Source organism: Narcine bancroftii, chromosome 1 (assembly GCF_036971445.1).
Source record: "Narcine bancroftii isolate sNarBan1 chromosome 1, sNarBan1.hap1, whole genome shotgun sequence".
NCBI classification, from domain to species: domain Eukaryota; kingdom Metazoa; phylum Chordata; class Chondrichthyes; order Torpediniformes; family Narcinidae; genus Narcine; species Narcine bancroftii.
Window position 1 is genome coordinate 433,645,458 of NC_091469.1, and position 25,598 is coordinate 433,671,055.

At 41.9% G+C, this 25,598-nt stretch overlaps 1 protein-coding gene and 1 long non-coding RNA gene across 7 annotated transcripts in view; one reads left to right on the forward strand and one right to left on the reverse strand.

The window, feature by feature from the left end:
- Positions 1–25,598, reverse strand: part of pter (phosphotriesterase related) — a 137,783-nt gene that overhangs the window by 107,860 nt on the left and 4,325 nt on the right. The window lies entirely within an intron of this gene.
- LOC138751678 (uncharacterized) lies at positions 7,477–25,106 on the forward strand. Its single transcript, XR_011350119.1, has 3 exons — positions 7,477–7,833; positions 8,180–8,248; positions 24,911–25,106. It is a non-coding gene; the product is annotated as an uncharacterized lncRNA (long non-coding RNA).

The window sequence follows — 25,598 nt, forward strand, 5'->3', positions numbered from 1 at the left end:
CCACCAGGCTGAGAAACAGCTTCTTCCTATGGGCAGTGAGAATGCTGATGGACTGATGAACTGCTCATTCAAATCCTCTGTGACTCCACTATTTATTTACTTAACAAGATTTTTTTAAAATATGTATATACATACTGCATATAATTTGTCTGCATACAGAGTGTTCTGCATAATGTTTGGGGCAGACATTTTTTACCTTTATTTGCTCCTGAATGCCAGTTTTAAATTTGTAATCAAACAACTCACATTTAATTAAGGTGCACATTTCCAGATTTTATTCAAGGTTATTTATATATATTTTGCTTTCACCATGTAGAAATGACAGCACTTTTTATACATCGTTGCCTCATTTCAGGGCACTATATTTGGAACTCTGGGTTCACAGGTGTTTGTGATTACTCAGGTATGTTTAATTGGTTCAGGTATAAGAGAGCTTGGCTTGCTTCAATTCTTTTAATCATCTTTGGATTCTTTAGTTACCATTTTTCACCATGAGGACCAGAGTTGTGCTAATGAAAGTCAAAGAAACCATTATGAGGCTGAAAAACAAGAATAAAACAGTAAGAGACATCACCCTAACTTTAGGATGACCCAAATCAACAGTTTGGAACATCATTAGGAAGAAAGACCGTACACAAAGGGACTGGTACTCATCATAATGACGACAAATCCCTAAACGCATATCTGACAGATCAGAAACACTCTTCAGGAGGCAGGCATGGATATGTCAATGACCACTGTCCGCAGAAGATTTTATGATCAGAAATACAGAGGTTACGCTCTTATACCTGCACCAATGAAGAAATTAAACAAACCTGAGTACTCACCTGTGAAGCCAAATTTCCCAAACATAATAGTGCCTGAAATTAGGGGACGAGGTATAAAAAGTGCTGTAATTCTACATGGTCAAACCGAAGTGTATATAAATAACCTTGAATAAAATCTGAAATGTGCACTTTAATTACATGTGAATTGTTTGATTACAAATTTATAACTGTGGAGCACAGGGGCAATTAAAGGAAAAAAAGTGTATTTGTCCCAAACATTATGGAGGGCACTGTATGTAATATGTGTGTTTGCCTGCTTTGGAACTGAAGACCAGAGAACCGCTTCGTCAGGTTGTAATTGTATAATCAGATGATAGTAATCTTGAACTTGTGTTTTTAAAACTTGATTGCATTTTATCTTCCAGAGCATTGGCTTTCTTCTTATGGAAGACTGGAGGATGACAAATATAGTGCCATTATATAAAAATAGCTGTAAATACAATCAGCCATTCCCCCTACCCCCAATCATTTGTTCGGACGCCTGCTGACATTTTTCCATACTTTGATGAAGGGCTCAAGACTGAAATGTCGGATATGTATTTTTCCCTTTATTATATAAAGGACTTTGCTTGACCGGCTGAGTTTCTCAAGTTTGTGATTTTATTTCAACCATGGTGTCTGCAGAGTTTTGTGTTTTACTTCCAGTACAATCTGGCTAACTACAGATGTGCTGGTCTGATGTCAGCAGTAGGGAAACTGCTGGAAAGGATTCTGAGAGATAGAATCCAACAACATGTGGATGATCAGAGGAAAATTAAAGAGAGCAAGTGTAGATTTGTGTATGGGAAATCCTGGCTCACAAACATGACATAATTTTTTGAAGAGATGAGAAAGAGGGTAGACAAGGGCATTTGATAAGGTCCCACATGTAAGTTGGAATGGAAAGTTAGGGCATATGGTACAGGAGGCCAGCTAGTCAAACTGAATAGAAAAATTGGCTCAGTGAATGGTTGTAGAAAGTAGATTTTCAGACTGAGGACTGCAACCAGTGGAATGCCCTACCTAGGGTTCAAGGCTGGGACTCCTTTTTATACATCATTTTTTTTATACATAAATGATTTGGACAAGGCTGCTTGTGGCAAGATGACACAAAAATATGTGCTATGGACAGTGAAGAGGATTACCTCGGATCCATATCAGATGGGGATCTTGGCTAAGGAATGGCAAGTACAGTTCAACTCAGAGAAGAGCGAAGTGTTGCATTTGGATAAATCTAAAAATGGCAGGACTTTGTTAATGGCAGGGCCCTAAAGATTGCTGTGGAGAAGAAAGACTGAGGGGTGCAGGTACATAGCTCTTTAAAGATAGAAGCACAGATAGACAGAGTAATGAAGAGAGCATTTGGCATGCTTGCCTTCTTCAGTCAGGGCACTGAATACAAGTTTAAATTATACAGATATTGATCAGGCCACACTTGGAAAATATGTGTCATTCTGGTCATCTAGTTATATGATGTTATGACATTGGAAAGGATACAGAAGACCTTTACAAAGTTGTTGATAGGGTTAGTGAAGTTGTGTTATCATGAGAGGCTGGAACAACTGGGCCCATTTTCTTTAGAGTGTTTGATGTTGAAAGTGGTCTTAAGGAAGTCTGTATAACTATGGGGCACATAGATAACATGTATAGGGATAGTCTTATATTAGGTCACTCATCTGAGCGACCTCATATGGTCAGGTGGTCGGTGACTAAACAAGCTCTCCCACCAGGTTTGCCTGCTGGATGAAAAACAAGACTGGTCAAAAGGAAGACAAACCCTCTCGTAGGGTAAATGGCCATCTAGCAAACACATGCTGTGAAGTGCAGAAAGCTCATTCCTTGCATCGAAGCCTCTTCTGGCCATTCACTGCAACAGAACTTTCCCCAGTCATCTTGGACTTCACCATGTCACTGGATCTGGGAGGGGATGTCAAGAGGGTGAGTCTGAACCTGTGCAACCCCTTACTCACCTAAATCCATTCATGCACAAGTTGTTCCTTTCTGAGGAGTGGAGTATCCTTATATCAAACCCCACAAACTGACTGAAAGGAACCATTATCAATCTCTGGGATGGAGAGCCAAAAGATAGGGACAGTCTGTTTGCTACAGTAGGAGATTCCAAGATGAGAAGGCATGACTACAAGGCGAAGGGAGTGGGATTCTGGAGATATTTGAGGGATCAGTCCTTCAGTCAGAGGGTGGTAGGCATATGGAACGAGCTTCTAGACAAAGTGGTGGAGGTAGGTATGCCAGCATCCTTTAAGAAACACTTGGATAACAACATGGATGGGAGGAGATTGGAGGGTATGGGCCTAATGCAGGCAAATGGGATTAAAGGAGGAGTTCCCATTGTTCAGCGCTGACGAGTTGGGGCCTCTGGACCTGTTTCTGTGCTGCAAGACTCAATGACTCTAAGTCAGGGGTGTCAAACTCAAATTCACGGAGGGCCAAAATTAAAAACTTGGACTAAGTCAAGGGCCGAACTAAATATTTACTGAAAATTTTCAACAACATCTGCATGTTTTCTCTTCTTTTTTTTAAATTTTTTTTATTTTTCACACCATAAATCACATTAGCCATGATATACACTTTTTCTTTTTCACACATATACAGTGACTTTTTCTCCCCCCCCACCCCCCCCCCCTCTCATCCATTTTAGGTATACAATCTAGGTTGCATTAAACCCGTCAGACAATGTTGTCATTCAACAAAATTACACCAGAAATTCTACTGAGTCCATTCTTTTCTTTCCTTCTCCTTCCATCAACTTAGGTAATGTTTGTCCTCGGTAGGTTTTCGCTATTGTATTTAATGTAAGGCTCCCATATTTGTTCGAATATTTCAATATTATTTCTTAAACTATATGTTATTTTTTCTAATGGAATACATTTATTCATTTCTATATACCATTGTTGTATTTTCAAATTATCTTCCAATTTCCAGGTTGACATAATACATTTTTTTGCTACGGCTAGGGCTATCTTAACAAATCTTTTTTGTGCATCCTCCAAATCAATTCCAAATTCTTTGTTTTTTATGTTACTTAGGAGCTGACATTTTATCATAACATATCTCCCTGCTGGATCTATTATTTCCTCTTCTATTTTAAATGGCACATTTTTACTAATTAATATAGCCACTCCTCTTGCTTTTGAATTATACGATGCTGCTGTTACATGTCCTACCCAATCTCTCTTTAATTTCTTGTGCTCCAATTCAGTTAAGTGTGTTTCTTGGATAAATGCTCTATCAATTTTTTCCTTTTTCAGTAAATTTAGTAGTTTCTTCCTTTTAATTTGGTTATGTATTCCATTAATATTTAAAGTCATATAGTTCAGTGTAGCCATTTTATACTTTGTTTATCTTCTCTTTCCGTTTCTCCATCATTACCTTTCCTTCTTATCCATTTCTGTTTTCTTATTTTAAACTCTTTATAAGACAACATTCCTACAACATCAAACATTTTCCTTATTCTCCTATTTATATCTTCTTTATCCCCAATCTCCCCTTCCCCTCCTGAGTTGTCCTTTATCCCTTGTCGGACAACCACATCTCCCCTCTCCATTTGGGTTTGCGAATTCACTCGCAAGCGTCAACTGATTTTGCAGTGACCGCTATTCCCCCCCACCCAGCCCCCCCAGAAAAGATTTCGCTTTTCATATGTAACAAAGGTCACTCTTTTAATTCCCTCCTTATTCTCTCTATTCCATTACCTTCCCTTATTAATTCTTGTCTATACTATCTATATTTTCCTCTAAGTACAGATACATTCACATATGCACATTGTATCTATTAACTCTTATACCTCTTTACCCACATACATATCAATCGTGATCATTTTTACTCTCATTACCCGTCTTCATCCCTCAGTCTATTTTTGTAATTGTTCTGCAAATTTTCGTGCTTCTTCTGGATCCGAGAATAGTCTGTTTTGTTGTCCTGGAATAAATATTTTCAATACCGCTGGATGCTTTAGTATAAATATATACCCTTTCTTCCATAAAATCGCCTTTGCTGTATTGAACTCCTTTCTCTTCTTTAGGAGTTCAAAACTTATATAAACTTTTTCTTATTAAAATAAATGTTTAATAATAGTTTTGGATAAACTCTTTCATTGTCATTGTCATTGGCCCATTTCCTTTAGCGTCTGAAACCGTGCACATGACGAGTCAATGAGGGATGATTAAAGCAGTGGTCTTCAAACTTTTTCTTTCCACCCACAGACCACCTTAAGCAATCCCTTACTAATCACAGAGCACCAATGGCACAGGGACGCGAGTGGAAAGAAAAAGGTTGAGAACTGTTGTATTGTGGTAACTCCACATCTGATTAGGTTAATTGTTAGGCAAATGGCCAGAGAAGGACCCCCCCCACCCCAAGAAAGGCTTAAATCACAGGAACAAAATAAGCTCCCATCTCACTGCTCCCAATCTTACACACAGTCCTGATGTGGAATGTGGGGTCGCAGCTCCACATTCACCCGAGTTCAGGTGCTGTCTGTGTGGAGTTTGTACGCTCTCCCCTTGTCTTGGACCAACAGGTCAGTCGCCTGACGAAGGCACCCGAACCCCCCGTTGAAACGCCAGCGTCCGGGGCGGTGGAGGAATTGGCTGAGAAGAGCGCATTGCTCCCACCCCCCTCCCATGGTTGGAGAGGGATTAAACTGCGATCTCACGGCGCCGGGCTCATCTCCAACAAAAGGAGCAGGAGGCAGGGCAGGGTCCGCTGCGCACGGAGCGAGGGGGAAGGCATCGCCAACGAGACGTTCGGCCCGGCGTCGCCGCTGAAGCGCAGACCCAGCGAGGATGGTCCCCAACTCCAGCCGCGTCTGTGTGTCCGGGAGCCGGGCGGGCTGAGTGCGGCGCTCCGATCCCCGGGATTCGGGACTCTGAGATCCCTCCACACCTCTGGCGTCTTCATTTTCACCTTCAGTGTGCATGCGCTATACTGGCGCAGCGGCCAGTGGGCCAACTCTAATATATATTTAATATCTTGCGGGCCAAATATAATTATATCGCGGGCCAAAGTTTGACATGTGTGCTCTAAGTGGTGTTTGAATTCTTCCCTGACAGCAATCTACGTATTATTCTCTGTGAAGTAAAATACATCATTGCAATGTTTCCTGTAAATCCAGTAAACTGATTGGAGGAGATGAAGGATGGACATAGAAACAAGATAAATAAAAGAAAGAGGAAGCCATTCAGTTGTTTGTCTTTACTCTGCCATTCAGTAAGATCACTGCTGACCTTTTACTACAGCTCCACTTTCCTCTAACTCTAATCTCTTAATTTCTTTAACATCAAAAAATCTGTCAACCTCTACCATGAATATACCATTTTTTTAAAATCCAAGCAATTTCATATACTGGAAGTCACAGTGTCAGTGGGTGCACTTACAGAAACACTCAACAATAGTTTCAAAGCTCTCTTTATTATCGTAGTGGAATTGATAAAAACTGATGATTCATTGATCTATGTACGTTCCAATATTATTAAGGAGATATTTCCACTTCATTCAGGCTGGGAATCATCTTACAACTTTCCCATTTGGGTTTTTAACCACATTTTCACTAAAAGCAGTAAGCAGCCACAGAAGAAATGACAACCTTGTTGGCTGTGTAATGATAGCTGACTTACTGCTGCAAACTTTGCTCTCCTGCTGCAAGTGAAAATTACCTTCCCAGGAGCTGTTTGACAGGTTAGGGCATAAATAATGCCCTTTTGACTTATTTGCCAAAATAACAGCTGAATGATTCATGAGCCAATAAATCCTTAGCTAGTGATGGGGCAATCAGTTATCACTCTAGCATCCAAATGATTGTATTGGAAATAAGCAGGCAGACTAATAATAGGCAATCTATAAAAGAAGAAAACACATATAATAATTTTAATATTTATATCCTATTAAAATCATATCTAGTTTTATATGGATTGTTATATAGAATATAAAAGGAAACTTTCAAAGATGCATGCCTATAACACTGTTCTATGATACTGGTAAGTGTTCACATTTTTATCTATATTCATAGTAAATTATGAATATTTAAGAATAAAGTAAGAACTGGAGTAAACTTCACCATTCAATCATTTTTATTCCTAATTCCTATTACCTATGAAAATCTTATTGTCTAAAAATCTCTCTCTTGGTCTCCACATCTCCCTGACAAAAGAAAATCTGAAGGGGTCATCCATTGAAGTTCTAGATCTAGATCCCCCGCTGAGAAACAACCCACCAAAGGCCTTCAAAATCATGTTTCCTTAAGACCATCTTTCATTCATTGAGATTTCAATGCGTAAAGATCAAACCCGCTCAATTATTCCTCACAGACAGCCTGTTTGTCCCTACAACCAACCTTCTCTGAATGCCTTTAACACAAGCAAATTCCTGTAGACACAAGAGACTCTAGATACTGGAATCTGGAGCAAAAGACAATCTAATGGAACAGATCAGCAGATCATGTAGCATCTGTGGAGGCAAAAGGATGGTTGACATTTTGGCTAAGACATTATGGCTCAGAATATAGAAATAGACAGTATAATGAGGTGAGAGGGAAGGAGTAATGCAGTAGATGACAGAGAGAGAGAGAGAGAGAGAATTTGAGATAACAATGGGCACAGATTCTGGAATCCAACAGATAAAGAAGGTGATAAGTGGATTCAGAAAAGGGAAAGCCGAAGGGCAGACAGGACCCTCTGAACAAAGGGATAGGGGAATAGGTGGGCTGACTGAGTAGGCGATCAGTAGATGGAGGCAAGTGGGAGAAAGGAAATTAACTAGGTAATGGGATTGATGAGAAATTCTGAGTGGATCGAAAGAAGAAAGGAAGGAGGTGAGGGTGACTGAAACTGGAGAATTCAATATTCATGACACTGGGTTGTATACTACCAGGGTGGAATCCAAAGCCCTGTTCCTCTAGTTTGCAGTAGCCATCCCCAGCAGTGGAGAAGACCGAGGACAGACAGGTGGAAGGAGGAGTTAAATGGCACAGAACCAGAAGCTCAAAATAGCCAGATTGGACAGAGAACAGGTACTCAGGAAAGTAAATGCCTCCTTAAAATAACTATACAGGTTTTTTTTTAGTAAAAATAGAAAATGCTGGAACTACTCAAGACATCAGACTGGAAGACTGAAGGAGGTGGGGGGGGGGGGTAATATTAAATCTTTATTAAAACAAAGCCCAGAAAAATAAACCAGAGAGCCACAGGTTGGTGAGTTTAACAATACAGTAGTGGCATTTAGAGGCTTCTTGAAAAAGAAGGGGTAGGGAGATGTATCTTTTGCTCGATGGAAAGATGGGGGGGGGGGGTGGGTGGGTTTAAGAGAATGTGATTGAGATAGGATGGGTCTTTTAACATGTTAGCTGCTTTCCTTAGGCATCAGGAAGCAAAGCTGGAGGTGACAGACAGGCAGAGGAGTGGGTATGGAGACCACTGGAGGAGAGGGTGAGTGAAAGGTACATGGATATGCTGAGAGACAAGTGAACAGCTGAAGCACAGATCTTCTTTCTTTGGCTTGGCTTCGCGGACGAAGATTTATGGAGGGGGTAAATGTCCACGTCAGCTGCAGGCTCGTTTGTGGCTGACAAGTCAGATGCGGGACAGGGAGACACGGTTGCAGGGGAAAATTGGTTGGTTGGGGTTGGGTGTTGGGTTTTTCCACCTTCCAGTATCCACTGGCTCTCCTTTATCCAACCTGCTATCAACACTCTTACAGAGCGCTTATAAATTTGACAAAAATTATTCCTATTATATTTTCACAAAACCACTTTGGTCTTCCTCAATTGTATTATGCCTTCCTGCTACTATTTCCTTAATAATGGATAATGGATACCAGCATTTTTCCAATGATAAATCTCAGGTTAACTGACTTGAACTCATTTTCCATTTCTCTCTCTCTCCTCTCTCTCCTCTCTCTCTCTTCTCTCTCCTCTCTCTCTCTTCTCTCTCTCTCTTCTCTCTCTCTCTTCTCTCTCTCTTCTCTCTCTCTCTTCCTCTCTTCTCTCTCTCTCTCTCTCTTCCTCTCTTCTCTCTCTCTCTCTCTCTCTCTCTCCTCTCTCTCTCCTCTCTCTCTCCTCTCTCTCTCCTCTCGGATGTAGGTAATAAGCTGGTGGACTAGTTCATATTATTAGTTCCCCGTGATATCCTCCAATGAATCTATATTTTTTCCCACTATTTTGTAGATGGTTAAAACTAAATTTTTGCATTTCTTTCCAGTTTAAGTGAAGTACAGTTAATATTTATTTCTAGGATCTATCTAGCTATCACACAATTAAGAGGAACAACACCTTATATTCTGCCTCAGCAATCTCCAATGAGATGGCATCAATATAGACCTCCAATTTCATTAACACCCCCACCTCTCCTTTCCCTCCCCCATCATCTCCTTTCCTCCAGCTTCCCACCCCCTAGTATTAGAGAGCTATCCTTCTCAGCCCCCTGCCCTCATCCCTATCATTCCTCAGCTTCTTTCTCTTCTACCCTCCCATCTGTACCTACCTATTGCCTCTTTTGTTAACACATGCTTCTATCCTACCCCCCACCCCTTCCTTAGGCAGGCATCTACCTGATACTCGACATTCCCAATGAAGGGCTCAGCCCGAAACGTCGACTACGTTTTACTTCCTATGGAAGCTACATGACCTGCTGAGGTTTTCCAGCAATTCTTATGCGCTATCCATCTGGTTCAGAAAAAAAAACACGTTCTCCTATTTTCTCATGATATTGAAGCAGGCCATTTGGGTGTATGTACTTTCTTTCTATTCCCCTACTACTTCCCTGGAAGTTAATGGGCCCCCCCACCCACACCTAATTCTTCACCCACCAACTCCGTGGCAATTTAGGAAACAATTAACTTAACAACCAGCACATCTTTGGGATGCGGGAGCAAACCAGACAGGACAGAGAAAATCTGTATGTTGCAGCGAGAAAGTGCAAAGTCCACACAGTTAGCACTAAATGGCAGGGTTAATCCAAGGCCTCTGGGGTGGATCGGCAACAGCACTATTGTGCTATCCCTTTGTATGATTCCATAACATTTACACTGCAATTGCTACAAGCAGAAAGGGAATTAAATGGTGTTCCACATAAAAGCCGGAAGGAAAAATCATAACTTTTATAAATGTAGTTTATTTGAAAGAATTTATTGATTTTGGCTTGGATTCAGAAATGCTTACACTTCTGACAAAGAGAAATAGCTGTTAAGCACTTCAAGAGAATTTACATCTTGAATACCATAGCTGATCAGCCATGATCATGTTTATTGTGCAACAGGTTTAAGGAACCAGCTGGCCTACTCTTAATCCTATTTTTCTGTGTAATGCCAATAGCAAGCTCTTTCTCCTGTAGTTGGCAACAAAATGATGTGAAAGAGTTTTGATTCTCAATTAATCTAAGTGCTCTCAGAATTAAATATTTCCAAATTAAAGAATAAGCAAGCCCTGCTTGACTTTGCCACTTTGGTCTTTTGCGGAACTAGTGGGTAATTTTCACTTTCTGTACAAGAGACAAATCTAGTCTCAGACATCAATGGAAAACAAAATGAATAGCTGAATAATGGATAAGCAATGTAGTAAAAGTAATTTGCCAAACATAATGAAACTAAACACTAGATTCTATAATGAAATTTAATAGATTAAATTAGATTAAACAACAAAAATTAAATCTACTTTAATGGTAAAGCCATACTTTGCTAATTCACGTTGAAATGTCTGTAATTGAATATTCATTGGCATATAAAGGGATTAATGCTGACACGCAAGGATGAACTCAAGAAATGGAAACAGTCTACAATAACAAAACTTTAACATTTTTGCAATGATTAACCCTCAGAATTAATAGAAGATTCAAATTAAAAATAAACTATGAGACATATAACCACTTACAGCACAGAACAGGCCAGTTCGGCCCTACTAGTCCATGCCATAACAAATCCCCACCCTCCTAGTCCCACTGACCAGCACCCGGTCCATACCCCTCCAGTCCTCTCCTATCCATGTAACTATCTAGTCTTTCCTTAAATGTAACCAATGATCCCGCCTCGACCACATCTGTCGGCAGCTCATTCCACATCCCCACCACCCCTTGCACAAAGAAATTTCCCCTCATGTTCCCCTTATAATTTTCCCCCTTCAATCTTAAACCATGCCCTCTAGTTTGAATCTCCCCCTTTCTTAATTGAAAAAGCCTATCCACATTTACTCTGTCCCTTTTAAAATCTTAAACACCTCTATCAAGTCCCCCCTCAATCTTCTACGCTCCAGAGAAAAAAGCCCCAGTCTGCACAACCTTTCCCTGTAACTCAAACCCTGAAATCCTGTCAACATTCTCGTGAACCTTCTCCGCACTCTCTCTATTTTGTTTATATCTTTCCTATAATTTGGTGACCAAAACTGTACACAGTACTCCAAATTTGGCCTCACCAATGCCTTGTACAATTTCATCATAACCTCCCTACTCTTGAATTCAATACTCCGATTTATGAAGGCCAACATTCCAAATGCCTTCTTCACCACACCATCTACCTGAGTATCAGCCCTGAGGGTACTATTTACCACAACTCCTAAATCCCTTTGTTGCTCTGCACATCTCAATAGCCTACCATTTAATGCATATGACCTATTTAGATTTGCCTTTCCAAAATGTAACACCTCACACTTATCTGTATTAAATTCCATCAGCCATTTCTCAGCCCACACCTTTTAATCTACGGTAATCTTCCTCACTGTCCACAACACCACCAATCTTTGTATCATCCGCAAACTTGCTTATCCAATTCTCCACCCGTACTTCCAGATCGTTAATATATATAACAAACAATAGTGGACCCAGGACCGATCCCTGAGGAACTCCACTAGTCACCAGCCTCCAATTTGACAAACAATTTTCTTCCACTACTCTGACACCTCCCATCCAACCATTGCTGAATCCATTTCACTACCTCCTCATTTATACCTAATGGCTCCACCTTTTTTTCTAACCTCCTGTGGGGAACTTTGTCAAAAGCTTTACTAAAGTTTAAATAGACAACATCCACAGCTTTCCCTTCATCAACCTTTTTTGTAACCTCCTCGAAAAACAATCAGGTTTGTCAAGCATGATCTAGTTTCAAGTTAATTATGGATAAGGATAGGGTTGATCCTCGAGTTGAGATTCTAAATTGGAGAAAGGCCAAGTTTGTAGAAATGAGAAAGGATCTAGGAAGAGTAGATTGGGATAAGTTTTTTTCTGGCAAGGATCTGTTCAGTAAGTGGAAGGCCTTCAAAGGCGAAATTTTGAGAGTGCAGAGTTTGAATGTTCCTATCAGGATTAAAGGCAAAGTTTACAGAAATAAGGAACATTGGTTTTCCAAGGGATATTGACAAATTGATTAAGAAGGAGAAAGAGGTGTATAGCAGGTATAGGCAACGAGAAGCAAATTAGGTACTAGAAGAGTATAGAAAATGTAAGAAAATACTCAAGAAGGAAATCAGGAAGGCAAAAAAAAGACATGAGGTTGCTTTGGCAGATAATGTGAAGATAAACCCGAAGGGTTTCAACAAGTGTATTAAGAGAAAAAGAATAGTAAGGGACAAAATTTGTCCCCCTAGAAGATCAAAGTGTGGAGCTCACAAGTTGGGGGAGATTGTAAACTGATTTTTTGCATCAGTATTTACTCAGGAAACTGGCATGCTGTATAAGGAAGGAAGGGAAATGAGCAATAGTGGCATGGAACATATAGAGATTAAAGAGAAGGTGCTTATTGCCTTCCAGCGAATAAAGACAGATAAACCCCTGGGCCTGACATATCATTTCCTCAGACCTTGAGGGAAGCTGGTATACAAATTGCAGGGGCCCTGGCATAAATATTTAAAATGTCTTTACCATGGGTGTGGTGCCGGAGGATTGGAGGGTAGCTCATGTTGTTCAATAAAAAGCTCCATAAGTAATCCAGGAAATTACAGGCTGGTGAGCCTGACGTCAGTAGTGGGTAAATTATTGGAGGGTGTTCTGAGAGATAGGACATACAAGTATTTGGACAGCCAAGGGTTGATGAAGGATAGTCAGCATGGTTTTGTGCATGGTAGGCCATGTTTAATGAATCTTATAGAATTTTTTGAGAAAGTAGATGAAGGAAAGGCTGTGGATGTTGTCTACATGGACTTTTGTAAGCTTTTGACAAGGTCCCACATGGGAGGTTAGTTCAGAAGGTTCAGACACTAGGTATCTGGCGAGGTTACATACTGAATGCAAAATTGGTTGAAAGGGAGAAGACAGAGAGTGTTAGTGGATTATTTGCTTCTCAGACTAGAGCCATGTGATTAGTGCTGTGCCTCAAGGATTGATGCTCGGATAATTGCCATTTGCTGTCTATATCAATGATCTGGATAATAATGTGGTAAATTGGATCAGCAAGTTTGCTGATGACACCAAGATTGGAGGTGTTCTGGTCAGTGAGGAAGGCTTTCAAAGCTTGCAGACGGATCTGGACCCACTGGAAAAATGGGACAGATATCAGTGGATAAACTGGACACCAAGCCTAAAGTTCCGGAGGCCTCAGTCAAATTCGATTAGTGGTTGCACTACCTCAACACTTTCATGAGACACAATGACGTGCAGAGTGAGGAAGACAAACGAGATCTACTTTTCGCTCAGGTCGGCCATCAAGTCTTCCAGATGCTAAGGGACTGCACTACTTACCCAGCCTCAATAGAGTTCCTGCAGAAACCGTATCAGACCCTGATGAACGTTATCTACTCCAGATTCCTCCTGGGCAGTCGTAGACAAGCGCCTGGTGAGTCAGTTGACGAGTAAATGCAGGTCCTTTTGGAGCTGGGGCGAGCCTGTGACTGTCGAGAAGTCTCTGCTGTTGCCCATCTAGAAGGCCTGATACATGATGCATGTGTAGCTGGATTCAAGTTTGATCACATCAGACAGAGACTCCTGGAAAAGGCCAATTGAAGCCTGCAAGAAGTAGTTGACCTGGCTAAAACACTTGAGACCGTGCAGCTGAATGCAGAGGTCTTCTCGTTGAACACGGCTGCCACATGGGAGCTCAGGCACCGCTATCTTGGGATGCGGGATTCCAAGTCATCACCTTCGGGGCCATGAGGGTGGCAAACTGGGACGGCACCACTTCCAGTGTCATTTCTGGCAATAAGGAGCAGCATTGTATGCACGGCATGCAGGCAGCTATCTTGGCAGGTGCTCCCGAACCAATTCTACAGCAGCAACTCAGACATTGGCCCCAATTACCCTGGATCAGGACATTCCACATCAATTGGCCAGGGCCATGATGAACATCGAGGTAAATAGTCACATCACAAACTGCTCATTCAATACAGAGAGCACGGGAAGCTTCATTTATCCAGGCATCGCAGCCCAGGCAAAATGTAAAGTCTCCCTGGTCTCCAAATTCCTCTCAGCTGAGATCCATGGCTACAGTAACACTGACTGTGCAGGGCACTGAATATAAGAACTTTAAACTCCTTATCATGCCACAGCTCTGTGCACTAATCATACTGTGTCTGGACTTCCAGTGCCAGCTAAAGAGCATCCAAATGCAGTTTGATGGCCCACACCCATCCCTCATGGTCCACAACTGCCAATTCTTAAACCACCTGACCCCTCCCCCCCCCAAACAAGACCTGTGGTCTTTCTACCCTCTGGGCCCCACTGACGCCCCTGTTCGAGAACCTCACCCCCTACTGCAAGCTTCTCACCACCAAGAGCAGGTGATACAGTCCTGAGGACAGAGCCTTCATCAAAGCAGAAATTAAATGGGTTCTGGCAGAGGGGATCATAGAACCCAGCACCTGCCCCTGGAGGGCACAGGTGGTAGCTGTTAAGAGTGGAGAGAAACACCACGTGGTCATCGACTACAGCCAGACCATAAACTGTTTCACCCAGCTGGATGCCTACCCGCTCCTCTGCATCGCCGACATGGTAAACGAGATCACCCAGTTCAGGGTCTTCTCAACCATTGACCTCAATTTGGCCTACCACCAACTACCGATCCATCTGGAGGACAGCCCGTACCCCTTTTGGGGTCACCAGTGGGGTCTCTGTGTTTCAGAGGGAGATGGACCAAATAGTGGAAGACTATGGACAAAGCCTCATTTATTTACCTGGACCATGACCTGCAGGAACATGACGCTAAACTGCAGAAATTTCTCCAGATCGCCAATGGCCTCAACCTAACATAATCAAAAGAAGTGCGTGTTCAGTAGTTCATAGCTGGCCATCCTGAGTTGTGTGGTGGAGAATGGCGTCATTATGCCCGACCCTGACCGTATACACCATCTGTTTGAACTCCGATTGCTCCATCCCCTCAAGACCTTGAAAAGGTGTTTGGGCTTCTTTTCATATTATGCCCAGTGGGTCCCGAATTAGGTGGACAAAGCCCTGTTGAAATCTACCACCTTTCCCCTGTTGGTGGAAGCCCAAGCAGCATTCACTATGCATCGAGGGTGACATTGCCAAGGCGGCGATGCATGCTGTGGATGAATCCATCCCCTTTCAGGTGGTGAATGATCCATCCGACTTTGCCCTAGTTGCCATGCTTAACCAGGTGGGCAGGCCAGTAGCTTTCTTTTCCCCAACCCTCCAGAGCCTCGAAATTTATCACTCAGCCATCAAAAAGGAGGTCCAGGCCATAATGGAAGCTGTATGCCACTGGAGGCACTAACTGGCTGGAAACCGTTCATCTTTATGTTCAATAACAATCAAAAGTGAAAAATTAAGAATGACAAGATCCTGAGGTGGAGAATTGAGCTATCCACCTACAACTAGGAGATCTTGTACCAGCCCGTGAAGCTCAACGAACCTCCCAATGCCCTGTCCCCAGGGACATGTGCCATTGCTCAGTTAGACCACCTTCAAGTCCTCCACAACAACCTCTGCCATCCTGGGGTCAGCATGAGCTGCGCCACCCCCTGAACCTATGACTCCTCCCTCCTGGAAATCCTATAAAGGCTGATACGCCCAAACCCATCCCTCAGTACCTGCGTTGGAACCAGGCCTGCAACATGTGAGATGTGTTGATTTCTTAAGGTGATTAAAGCCTATTAATCACAATTCTCTGTTTAATGTGGTTGATCGATAGCACTACAGGCACCACAGGTCGACAGGGTTGTAAAGAAATCTTTTGGCATCTTTGTCTTCATAAATCAAAGTATTGAGTATAGAAGTTGGGATGTTATGGTGAGGTTATATAAGACATTGGTAAGGCCAAATTCAGAGTATTGTGTGCAGTTCAGGTCGCCAAACTACAGAAAGGATAGCAATAAGATTGAAAGAGTCCAGAGAAGATTTACTAGGATGTTGCCACGTCTTCAGGAGTTGAGTTAAAGAGAAAGATTAAGCAGGTTAGGACTTTATTCCTTGGAGTAGAGAAGAATGAGGGAAGATTTGATCGAAGTTTACAAAATATGAGGGGTAGGCTCTTTTCAATTAGATTAGGAGAGATAAATATGAGAGGAGATGGCTTTTGGGTAAAAGGGGAAAGGTTTAGGGGAACATCAGGGTGAACTCCTTCACTCAGAGCATGGTGGGAGTGTGGAACGAATTGAAGTTTAAGAGTAAATTGGATAGATACATGGATGGTGGAAGGGAGAGGTCTGGAGGGTTGTGGAATTGTTGCAGGTCAGTGGGACTAGCAGAATGAAGGGCCAAACGGCTGTTTTCTGTTCTTTAGTGGTTCTAAGTGATTCAGTAAAATTTCAATAGCTACGACTACATTGTTTATTTCAATATTGTGTCTGTCAGCTGATTCCTTTGAATTGCATATTTGTGATGGAGCACATTGTATCCAACAAGACATTTCTGAATGTGGGAAAAAACCTTTGTAATTCACTTGCATTGTCTAAAAGCTTCTGAGGATCGACCACATAGACATTCAAAATTAGTATTCTGACAGCTGACTCTCTGGACACAAAAATGAATCCAAATCCGATTTTATTGTCATGGAGATGTCGTGAAATTTGTTGTTTTGCTGCAGCATTACAGGTTCAAAATTGGGAAAAAATCAATGAGCTTAAAAGAGAAGAGAGTTGGATAGTGTCTGTGGTTCATTGCCCATTCAGAAATCTGATGGCAGATGGGAAGAGGCAGCTCATCTTCAGGCTACTGTACCTCCTTCCTGATGGTAGCAATGAGAAGAGGGCATAGCCTGAGGGTCCTTGAGGAGAGAGGCTTCTTCCTTAAGACACTCCTCATGTAGATGTCCTTAATGGAGTGATGACTAATGCCCATGATGGCACTGGCTAAGATCACAAATCTCTGTAGTCTCTTCCTGTCCTGTGCATTGGCAACTCCACACCAGACAGTGATTGCAACCAGTCTGAATACGCTCCACAGTACACCTGTAGAAATTTACAAGAATCTTTGGTGATATACCAAATCTCCTCAAACACCTCTAGCTGGCAGTGAGTCTTCATCATAATTGCATTGACATGGAGGCCCCAGGATAGATCTTCAGAGATGTTGACATCCAGAAATCCAGTTCTTGGACCCTTTCCACTGCTGACCCCTTGAGAACGACTGATTATGGCTCTCCTTCTGACATCCACAATCATTTCCTTCGTTTTGCTAATGTTAAGTGCAAGGTTGTTGTGATACCATTCCACCAGTTGATCTATCTCACTCCATAACAGTTTCTTATTGCCATATGATTCTGCTGACGACCATGTGTCATTGACAAATTTGTAAATGGCATTTGAATTGTACTTAGCCACACAGTCATGGGTGAAGATCAAATAGAGCAGCAAGCTAAACATACATTCTTGAGGTGCGCCAGTGAGGAGGTAATGCTGTTTCCAATTTGCACTGGTCTGATCTTCCAGTGAGTAAGTCAAGGATCCAATTGCAGGGATAGGTGGAGAGGCCCAGGGTTTGAAGCTTGTTGACCAGTACTGATGGAATGATTGTGTTGAAAGCTGAGCGGTAGTTAATGAAAAGTAGGGTGATGTGCATGTTGCTGTTGTTTAGATGATCCAGGACTGAATGGAGAGCCAGTGAAATTGCAGCTGCTGTGGATCAATTGTGTCAATAGGCGAATTGCATTTGATCCAGATAATTACTTCGGCATGAGTTGCTTCTGCCCATGACCAACCTCTCAATACATTTCATCATTAGTGCTACTGAGAAATAGTCATTGAGGCAGCTCACCCTGCTCTTCTTGGGCCCTGGAATTATTGATGCCCTTTTGAAGCAGGTTGGAATCTCCGACTGCAGCAATGAGAGATTGAAAATGTTTGTGAACACTCCAGCTAGTTGGTTGGCAAAGGAAATGACCCATTCATTGATAAGACAGCAAAAGTTCTTGATGTGCTAAGTGACAAAATGTGTCTGTTGGAAGTTTCTTTGAATATAGTCATAATGGTGTAAAATAACTTAACTAAAGGCGTCTGATGCCTGATGTGATGAAAGCCAATGTCTTAAATTGGTTAGTGCATATGAGAATATCTCATGGTCACGTCATTTTGCAAACTGCATCTCTTGAGTTGCCTCCTGATGTAGGTCAGCAGCCTGGGGTCTGTTTACAAACTGTCCTTTTAATTTCAAATCTGGTCACTGCTTGTCACTAACATTTGAACATGTTTATTTTTTTGAAGACTGGTTGTTTTCATGTATTAATGCTTGCTATCCACAGAATTCCTTAACTTCTGAATAATCCTTAACTATATTTATATATTTTTAAAATGCATTTCATATTTCCACGCCACTTTTCAAAATAATGGCATTCAACAACATCAAAATCGATTTAATTTCTGAATGAGATAACCAGCCTCAAATAAATTTGCCAATGTAGCACTCCAGTGTAGCATTCTAATCTCTGATTGAAATTATTTTTTAAAAAAATTGAAATAAAACCATGATTGTGACATTTTGTCTCAAGGGAAATTAGATTGTGACAATACACAATGTTTATTTTAAAACCATCTGACTTTTGTGTTTTAAAGAGATGTAGCTTCATATTGATGGCAGCTTAAAACACTGTACCACCTGACTGATTATGAATATCTGCAGAAGATCAATGTGGTTTATTATTTGGACCAATACATGATAAGGGTCACATGAAAATTTGAAATGTTATTGTAATATTATTTGTTAATATATTGCCAGTTAGAAATGCAGAAATTATGAGATATCAATTGACAGGGCCAGAATGTCTGATTTTATCAGCCACCAAACTGACCCAGAATTGATTAAGTGCTATCCACATTACAAATATGACAATGTTAAAAGTACTTGAATGGTAGCCAGGAAGAAACTTAAGAAAGGATTCAGGAGAGCTAGAAGGAGGCATGAGAAGGTCGTGGCAAGTAGGATTAAGGAAAATCCAAAGGTGTTCTATGTTAGCTGAAGAACTGAATAATTGAATAAAAATGAACAGAATCAGAATTCATTGTCATGAACAAGTCATGAAATCTGGCGTTTTGCCACAGCATCATAGTGCAAACATTCATAAAACCATTTTTACAACAATAAATTTTTTTAAAATAGTGCACAAAAAGTAAAGTAGTCGGTTATTGTTATTCAGGAATCTGATGGCAGCGGGAAAGAAGCTGTCCTTGTGTTGTTGAATGCTCAACTTTAGGCTCCTGTACCTTTGCCCCAATGATAGCAGAGTGAAGAGGGCCACATAAGGTTAAAGAAGGCAACATGTATGGAGCGCCAATACCCCTGAGTGTAAAGTCCTCCAAAAGGGAATGGACACAGCCCAGGAGACCACAGACAAAACCCTCCCCACTATTGAGTACCTCTACAGGGAGCACCGCTATCAGAGAGCAATAGCGATCATCAAAGACCCACAGCACCCAGCACATGCTCTGTTTTCGCTGTTGCCATCAGGACTCGCACCACCATGTTCAGGAACAGCTGCTACCCCTCCACCATCAGACTCCTCAACAACAAACTCAATCATGGACTCATTTAAAGATTCTAACTTGTGCATTTTATTGATTTTCTTTTAGTTCTCTTTGTATTGCAGTTTGTTAACATTCATTTTCTGATTACAGTTCTTCGTTTGTTACATGTTTACACTGTGTACAGTTTTTTTTTTGCGCTACCAATTAGTGGTAATTATGTTGTGCCTGCAGGGAAAATAGAATCTCAGGGTTGTATGTGATGTATGTATTCTGACAATAAATCTGGAATGTGGCTGAAGATGGCCAAGGATGGGTTCCTTCACATTTACCAGCGAAATGGATATTGGTCAAGGTGAGGTCAGAATAGAACAAGTTTATGTGCTGGACTATGTTGAGATTAAGAAAGAGGAAGTGCTTAAAATCATTAGAATTGTTAAGTCATTGGATCGGACGAGATGTACCCCAAGTTGCTATGAGGTAAGAGATTGCTGGGGTATTGGCAATGATCTCTTCTTCCTCCTTGGCCACAGGGGAGGTACCAGAGGTTTGGAGAAGAACAAATGTGTTTCCCTTGTTTAATAAAGTTAAATGGGAGAATCCAGGGGATTGCAGAGAATTTTACATCAGTGGTGGGAAAACTATTGGAGAGGATTCTTAAGGACAGGATTTGCAATAATTTAGAGAAGTACAGTCTTCTTGAGGATAGTCAGCATACGCTTTCAGGTGACCAGAATTCCCGACTGTAAAGCTGCCTATTCTATCCCAATGCGGCTATCAGATGGCCACTTGAAAGTGGAGAACCTGGCCAGGAGCAGCACTTACCTAACCCTCCTCCTGTAGGTATATTCTCCGGCTTGGAGAATCCCCCGTTGCACCTGAAAACAGCACCAGGCAAAGCGGTGAGCAGCTTTCAAGTGCCTAGTAGTCCCCGCTGCTTGACAGTCCCACGGGACTACAGGGCTGGGGCGGCCTTCCAGCCCTGACGTCCCGCAACGGGAGGCTGTCAGGCAGCAAGGAGGGGGCTGTCGGCAGCAGGGAGGCGAGCTGTCAGACGGCTGCCCCTGCCTTGACTCAGGAACTGGCATTTGCTCTGTGGCCCCTCTCCCCGCTGCGGACTTTTCAGGTGGCAGAACACTGCCTTCAGCGCTGCCACCTGAACATCCCTTCGCAGACACCCACAGCCGCTCCAGAGCCGCATTCTCCAGGTGATTCCACCTGAAAGCAGCTTTTGTGAGGGGAAGAAGGCACCTCATGAGCCTAATTAAGTTTTTTGAGGAAGTAACAAAAGAAATTGAAGGTAAGGCACTACTTGAGGTGTATATGGATTTTAGTAAGGCATTTAACAAGGTCCCCCATGCAAGACTCGTTCAGAAAGTTGTATGGCATGGGATCCATGGAACCTTGACTGTATGGATTCAGAATTGGTTTGCTTGTAGAAGCCAGAGTGTAGTAGAGTTATTTCCAATGGTGGGAGAGACCAGAACTAGGGGACATAGCCTCAAGATTCAGGGTAGCAGATTTAGGGTGGAGATGAGAAGGAACTGCTTTTCCCAGAAGGTGGTGAATCTGTGGAATTCACTGCCCATTGAAACAATGGATGCTATCTCATTGAATATATTAAAGCAAGGTTGGATAGATTTTTACATGGCAGGTGAATTAAGGGATATGGGGAAAAGATGGGTAGGTAGAGATAAGCCTATCATCAGATCAGCCATAATTTCATTGAATGGCAGATTAGTCTTAACGGACTGGAAAGAAATTAGAAAGGCTAAAAAAAGGCACAAAGAGGCTTTGGCAGACAGAGTAAAAATAAATCCAAAGGGTTTCTATAAGTACATTAAAAGTAAAAGATTAGTGAGGGATAAAATTGGACCCCTTGTAGATAGTGAGGGTAGGCTGAGTGAGAAGTCAGAGGAAATGGGGGAATTTTTGAATGATTTCTTTGCCTCGGTATTCACTAGGGAAAAAAATATTGAACCAGCTGAGGTAAAGAAAAATAGTGGGGAGGTAATGAAGCATATAAGGATAACCGAGGAGGTAGTGATGGCTGTGTTGGAAAAAGATAAAGGTGGATAAATCTCCAGGACCGGACAAAATATTCCCAAGGACACTCAGGGAGGCTAGTGGACAGATAGTGGGGCCATTAACAGAGATATTTAGGATGTCACTGGCCACAGGGATAGTGCCAAAGGATTGGAGGGTGGCGCATGTGGTTCCGCTGTTTAAGAAAGGGTCTAAATGTAAACCTCGGAATTATAGCCCGTGAGTCTGATGACTGTGGTGGGCAAGTTGATGGAAAGTGTTCTGAGGGATGGTATTTACAATTATTTGGAGGTACAGGGATTGCTAGGGAGTAATCAGCATGGTTTTGTCAGGGGTAGATCATGCTTGACAAACCTGATTGAGTTCTTCGAGGGGGTTACAAAAAAGGTTGAAGGGAAAGCTGTGGATGTTGTCTATTTAGACTTTAGTAAAGCTTTTGACATAGTTCCCCACAGGAGGGTAGGAAAAAAGGTGGAGGCAATAGATATAAATGAGGAGGTAGTGAAATGGATTCAGCAATGGTTGGATGGGAGGTGTCAGAGAGTAGTGGTAGAAAATTGTTTGTCCAATTGGAGGCCAGTGACTAGTGGAATTCCTCAGGGATCGGTCCTCGGTCCACTATTGTTTGTTATATATATTAACAATCTGGAAGTAGGGGTGGAGAATTGGATAAGCAAGTTTGCGGATGATACAAAGATTGGTGGTGTTGTGGACAGTGAGGAAGATTACTGTAGATTAAAAGGTGATTTAGGAAGGCTGGAGGTGTGGGCTGAGAAATGGCTGATGGAATTTAATACAGATAAGTGTGAGGTGTTACATTTTGGAAAGGCAAATGGAAATAGGTCATATGCATTAAATGGTAAGCTATTGAGATGTGCAGAGCAACAAAGGGATTTAGGAGTTGTGGTAAATAGTACCCTCAGGGCTGATACTCAGGTAGATGGTGTGGTGAAGTAGGCATTTTGGAATGTTGGCCTTCATAAATCGGAGTATTGAATTCAAGAGTAGGGAGGTTATGATGAAATTGTACAGATTTGGAGTACTGTGTACAGTTTTGGTCACCAAATTATAGGAAAGGTATAAACAAAATAGAGAGAGTGCAGAGAAGGTTCACGAGAATGTTGACAGGATTTCAAGGTTTGAGTTACAGGGAAAGGTTGTGCAGACTGGGGCTTTTTTCTCTGGAGCGTAGAAGATTGAGAGGGGACTTGATAGAGGTGTTTGAGATTTTAAAAGGGACAGACAGAGTAAACGTGGATAGGCTTTTTCAATTAAGAGTGGGGGAGATTCAAACTAGAGGGCATGGTTTAAGATTGAAGGGGGAAAATTTTAAGGGGATCATGAGGGGAAATTTCTTGACGCAAAGGGTGGTGGGGATGTGGAATGAGCTGCCGACAGACGTGGTCGAGGCGGGATCATTGGTTACATTTAAGGAAAGACTAGATAGTTACATGGATAGGAGAGGACTGGATGGGTATGGACCGGGCGCTGGTCAGTGGGACTAGGAGGGTGGGGATTTGTTACGGCATGGACTAGTAGGGCCGAACTGGCCTGTTCTGTGCTGTAAGTGGTTATATGGTTATAATGCCACATTGACCACCGCCAGTGGGCTGATATCGCCTCAAACCGTGCATCTTGGCGCCTCACAGCTCGGCGGGCAGCAACCTCCTTTGAAGAAGACCGCAGAGCCCACCTCACTGACAAAAGACAAAGGAGGAAAAACCCAACACCCAACCCCAACCAACCAATTTTCCCCTGCAACCGCTGCAACCATGTCTGCTTCTCCCGCATTGGACTTGTCAGCCACAAACGAGCCTGGAGCTGACGTGGCCATTACCCCTTCATAAATCTTCGTCCACGAAGCCAAGCCAAAGAAGAAAGGAAGAAGAATGGTCACTGGACCCAAAATGTTCACCTACACTTACTTCTGTCACCTGACCTGTCTGGTTCCCTAATAGGAGATCAGGTATTTCATCCCCTCTTGTTGGTACCTCTATATATTGATTTTGAAAACTTTCTTGAACACATTTGATAAACTCCAAGCTATCCAGCCCTTTTACCGTATTTGGGAGTACCAGTCAATATGTGGAAAAATAAAATCTCCTACTATCATAACTTTCTGTTTCTTAATTGGTCTGCTATCTCTCTATAGATTTGCTCCTCCAATTCTCTCTGACTATTGGATGGCCTATAGTACAACCTTATCAGTGTGATAACACCTTTCCTGTTCCTTAGCTCCACCCATATGGCCTCCGTAGATGAGCCCTCTAGGCTGTCCTGTCTAAGGCCAGCTGTGATATTTTCCATGCCTAGCAGTGCCACTCCTCCCCCTTTATTACGTCTGAAACCACAGAACCTTGGAACATTGAGCTACCAGTCCTGTCCCTCCTGCAACCAAGTCTCACTAATTGCAATAATGTCATAATCCCAAGTGCCAATCAATACCCTAAGATCGTTGGCCTTTCTGACAATACTCCTTGCATTGAAATAAATACACCCGAGAACATTTATATCAGGTACAATCCTTTGCTGTTATCTTTGTTCTTATGAGTGTAAGAACTCAATGCACTCTGAAATCGGTGAGACTATTGAAAGGAACACCAAGAGAATGTATACTTGTTGTGATAAACAAAGGCCTTTTATATTTACTAGCTTCAGCCTCCAGTGGCCCAGTCACTGTCACAACATATATAAAAATACACATACTACGTAATATTACTCAGTGCTGCAGCCACTGGGGAAACACAGCGATGCAACTTCTGAGGCAATGTGGTGGTACAGCTAGTAAAGCTGGTGCCTTACGGGTCTACTGATCTGGTTTCAATCTAGACTTCCTCTGTTGCTACCTTTACCTCCACCCATTGACTGTGGAGGTTTGCTCTCACATTCCAAAAATGTTTTGAGTCAGTGGGTTCCTCTACTGTTCTAGTGTGAGGCAGAATTGATTAAAATATGTGGAAAACTTCAATTAAATTTAGACATACAGCATGGTAACAGGCTCTTTGGGCCCACAAGCTTGTGCCACTCAATTGAACTACAACCCCCAGCATATTTTTTGAAAGGAGGGTGGAAACTGGAGCACCCTGAGGAAACCAATGCCGACACGGGAAGAACGTATATACTCCTTATATACAGCACCGGATTCGTACCGCGGTCACCGGTGCTGAAACAGCAGTACGCTAACTACTGTGCTAACTATGCCACTCTTATCTTACAGGGAAGATAATGGGTGAAATGGGATTGCTCCATGAGCTGGCATCGACTGGTTGGGCTGAATGGTTTTCTTCCACGTTGAAAGGAAATATGGAATAATTTGAAGAAATTGTTTTAGAAGGACAAGGGCATCATATTACCAATTTTATACTTTTAGGAATGTGGGTTTTTTTTGCTTAATTGCACTACTTCTGTAATTTTCCCAGATCAAATAGAAATTAAAATTATAAATCTTTCAACAGCTAAATAATCCATTTGGTTTATACTAATGGTGCTGGCCCTTTGAAACAACTGTTAACCTTTTTCCTGAGAGCTCTGTAAAATTCTTCTCCAGTCTCTCCATATAATTGAAGTGCCTCAGCACTGACGTTGTTAGTGATCATGAAGAAATATCTCCCAAATTGCAAACAAAACGCTAGCGGATTTGCACGTTAGCAGTGTTCTCTATATGTTGTATTTATAACAATTTGATGGACCTAAGAATATGTTCACGGACAGGAATCAAGAATGAATGGGAACAAGATTCGAATATATCTATTTCAGATGAAAATTGGGATAACCTGCTTAATAATATTTCATTCTGTGCACAACTTTGCTTCATGTAATTTAAAATTGTACATAGAATATATATGTCCAAAGTCAGATTATCTCATTTTTATCCTGATGTTTTTTAAAAATTTACATACATGTAA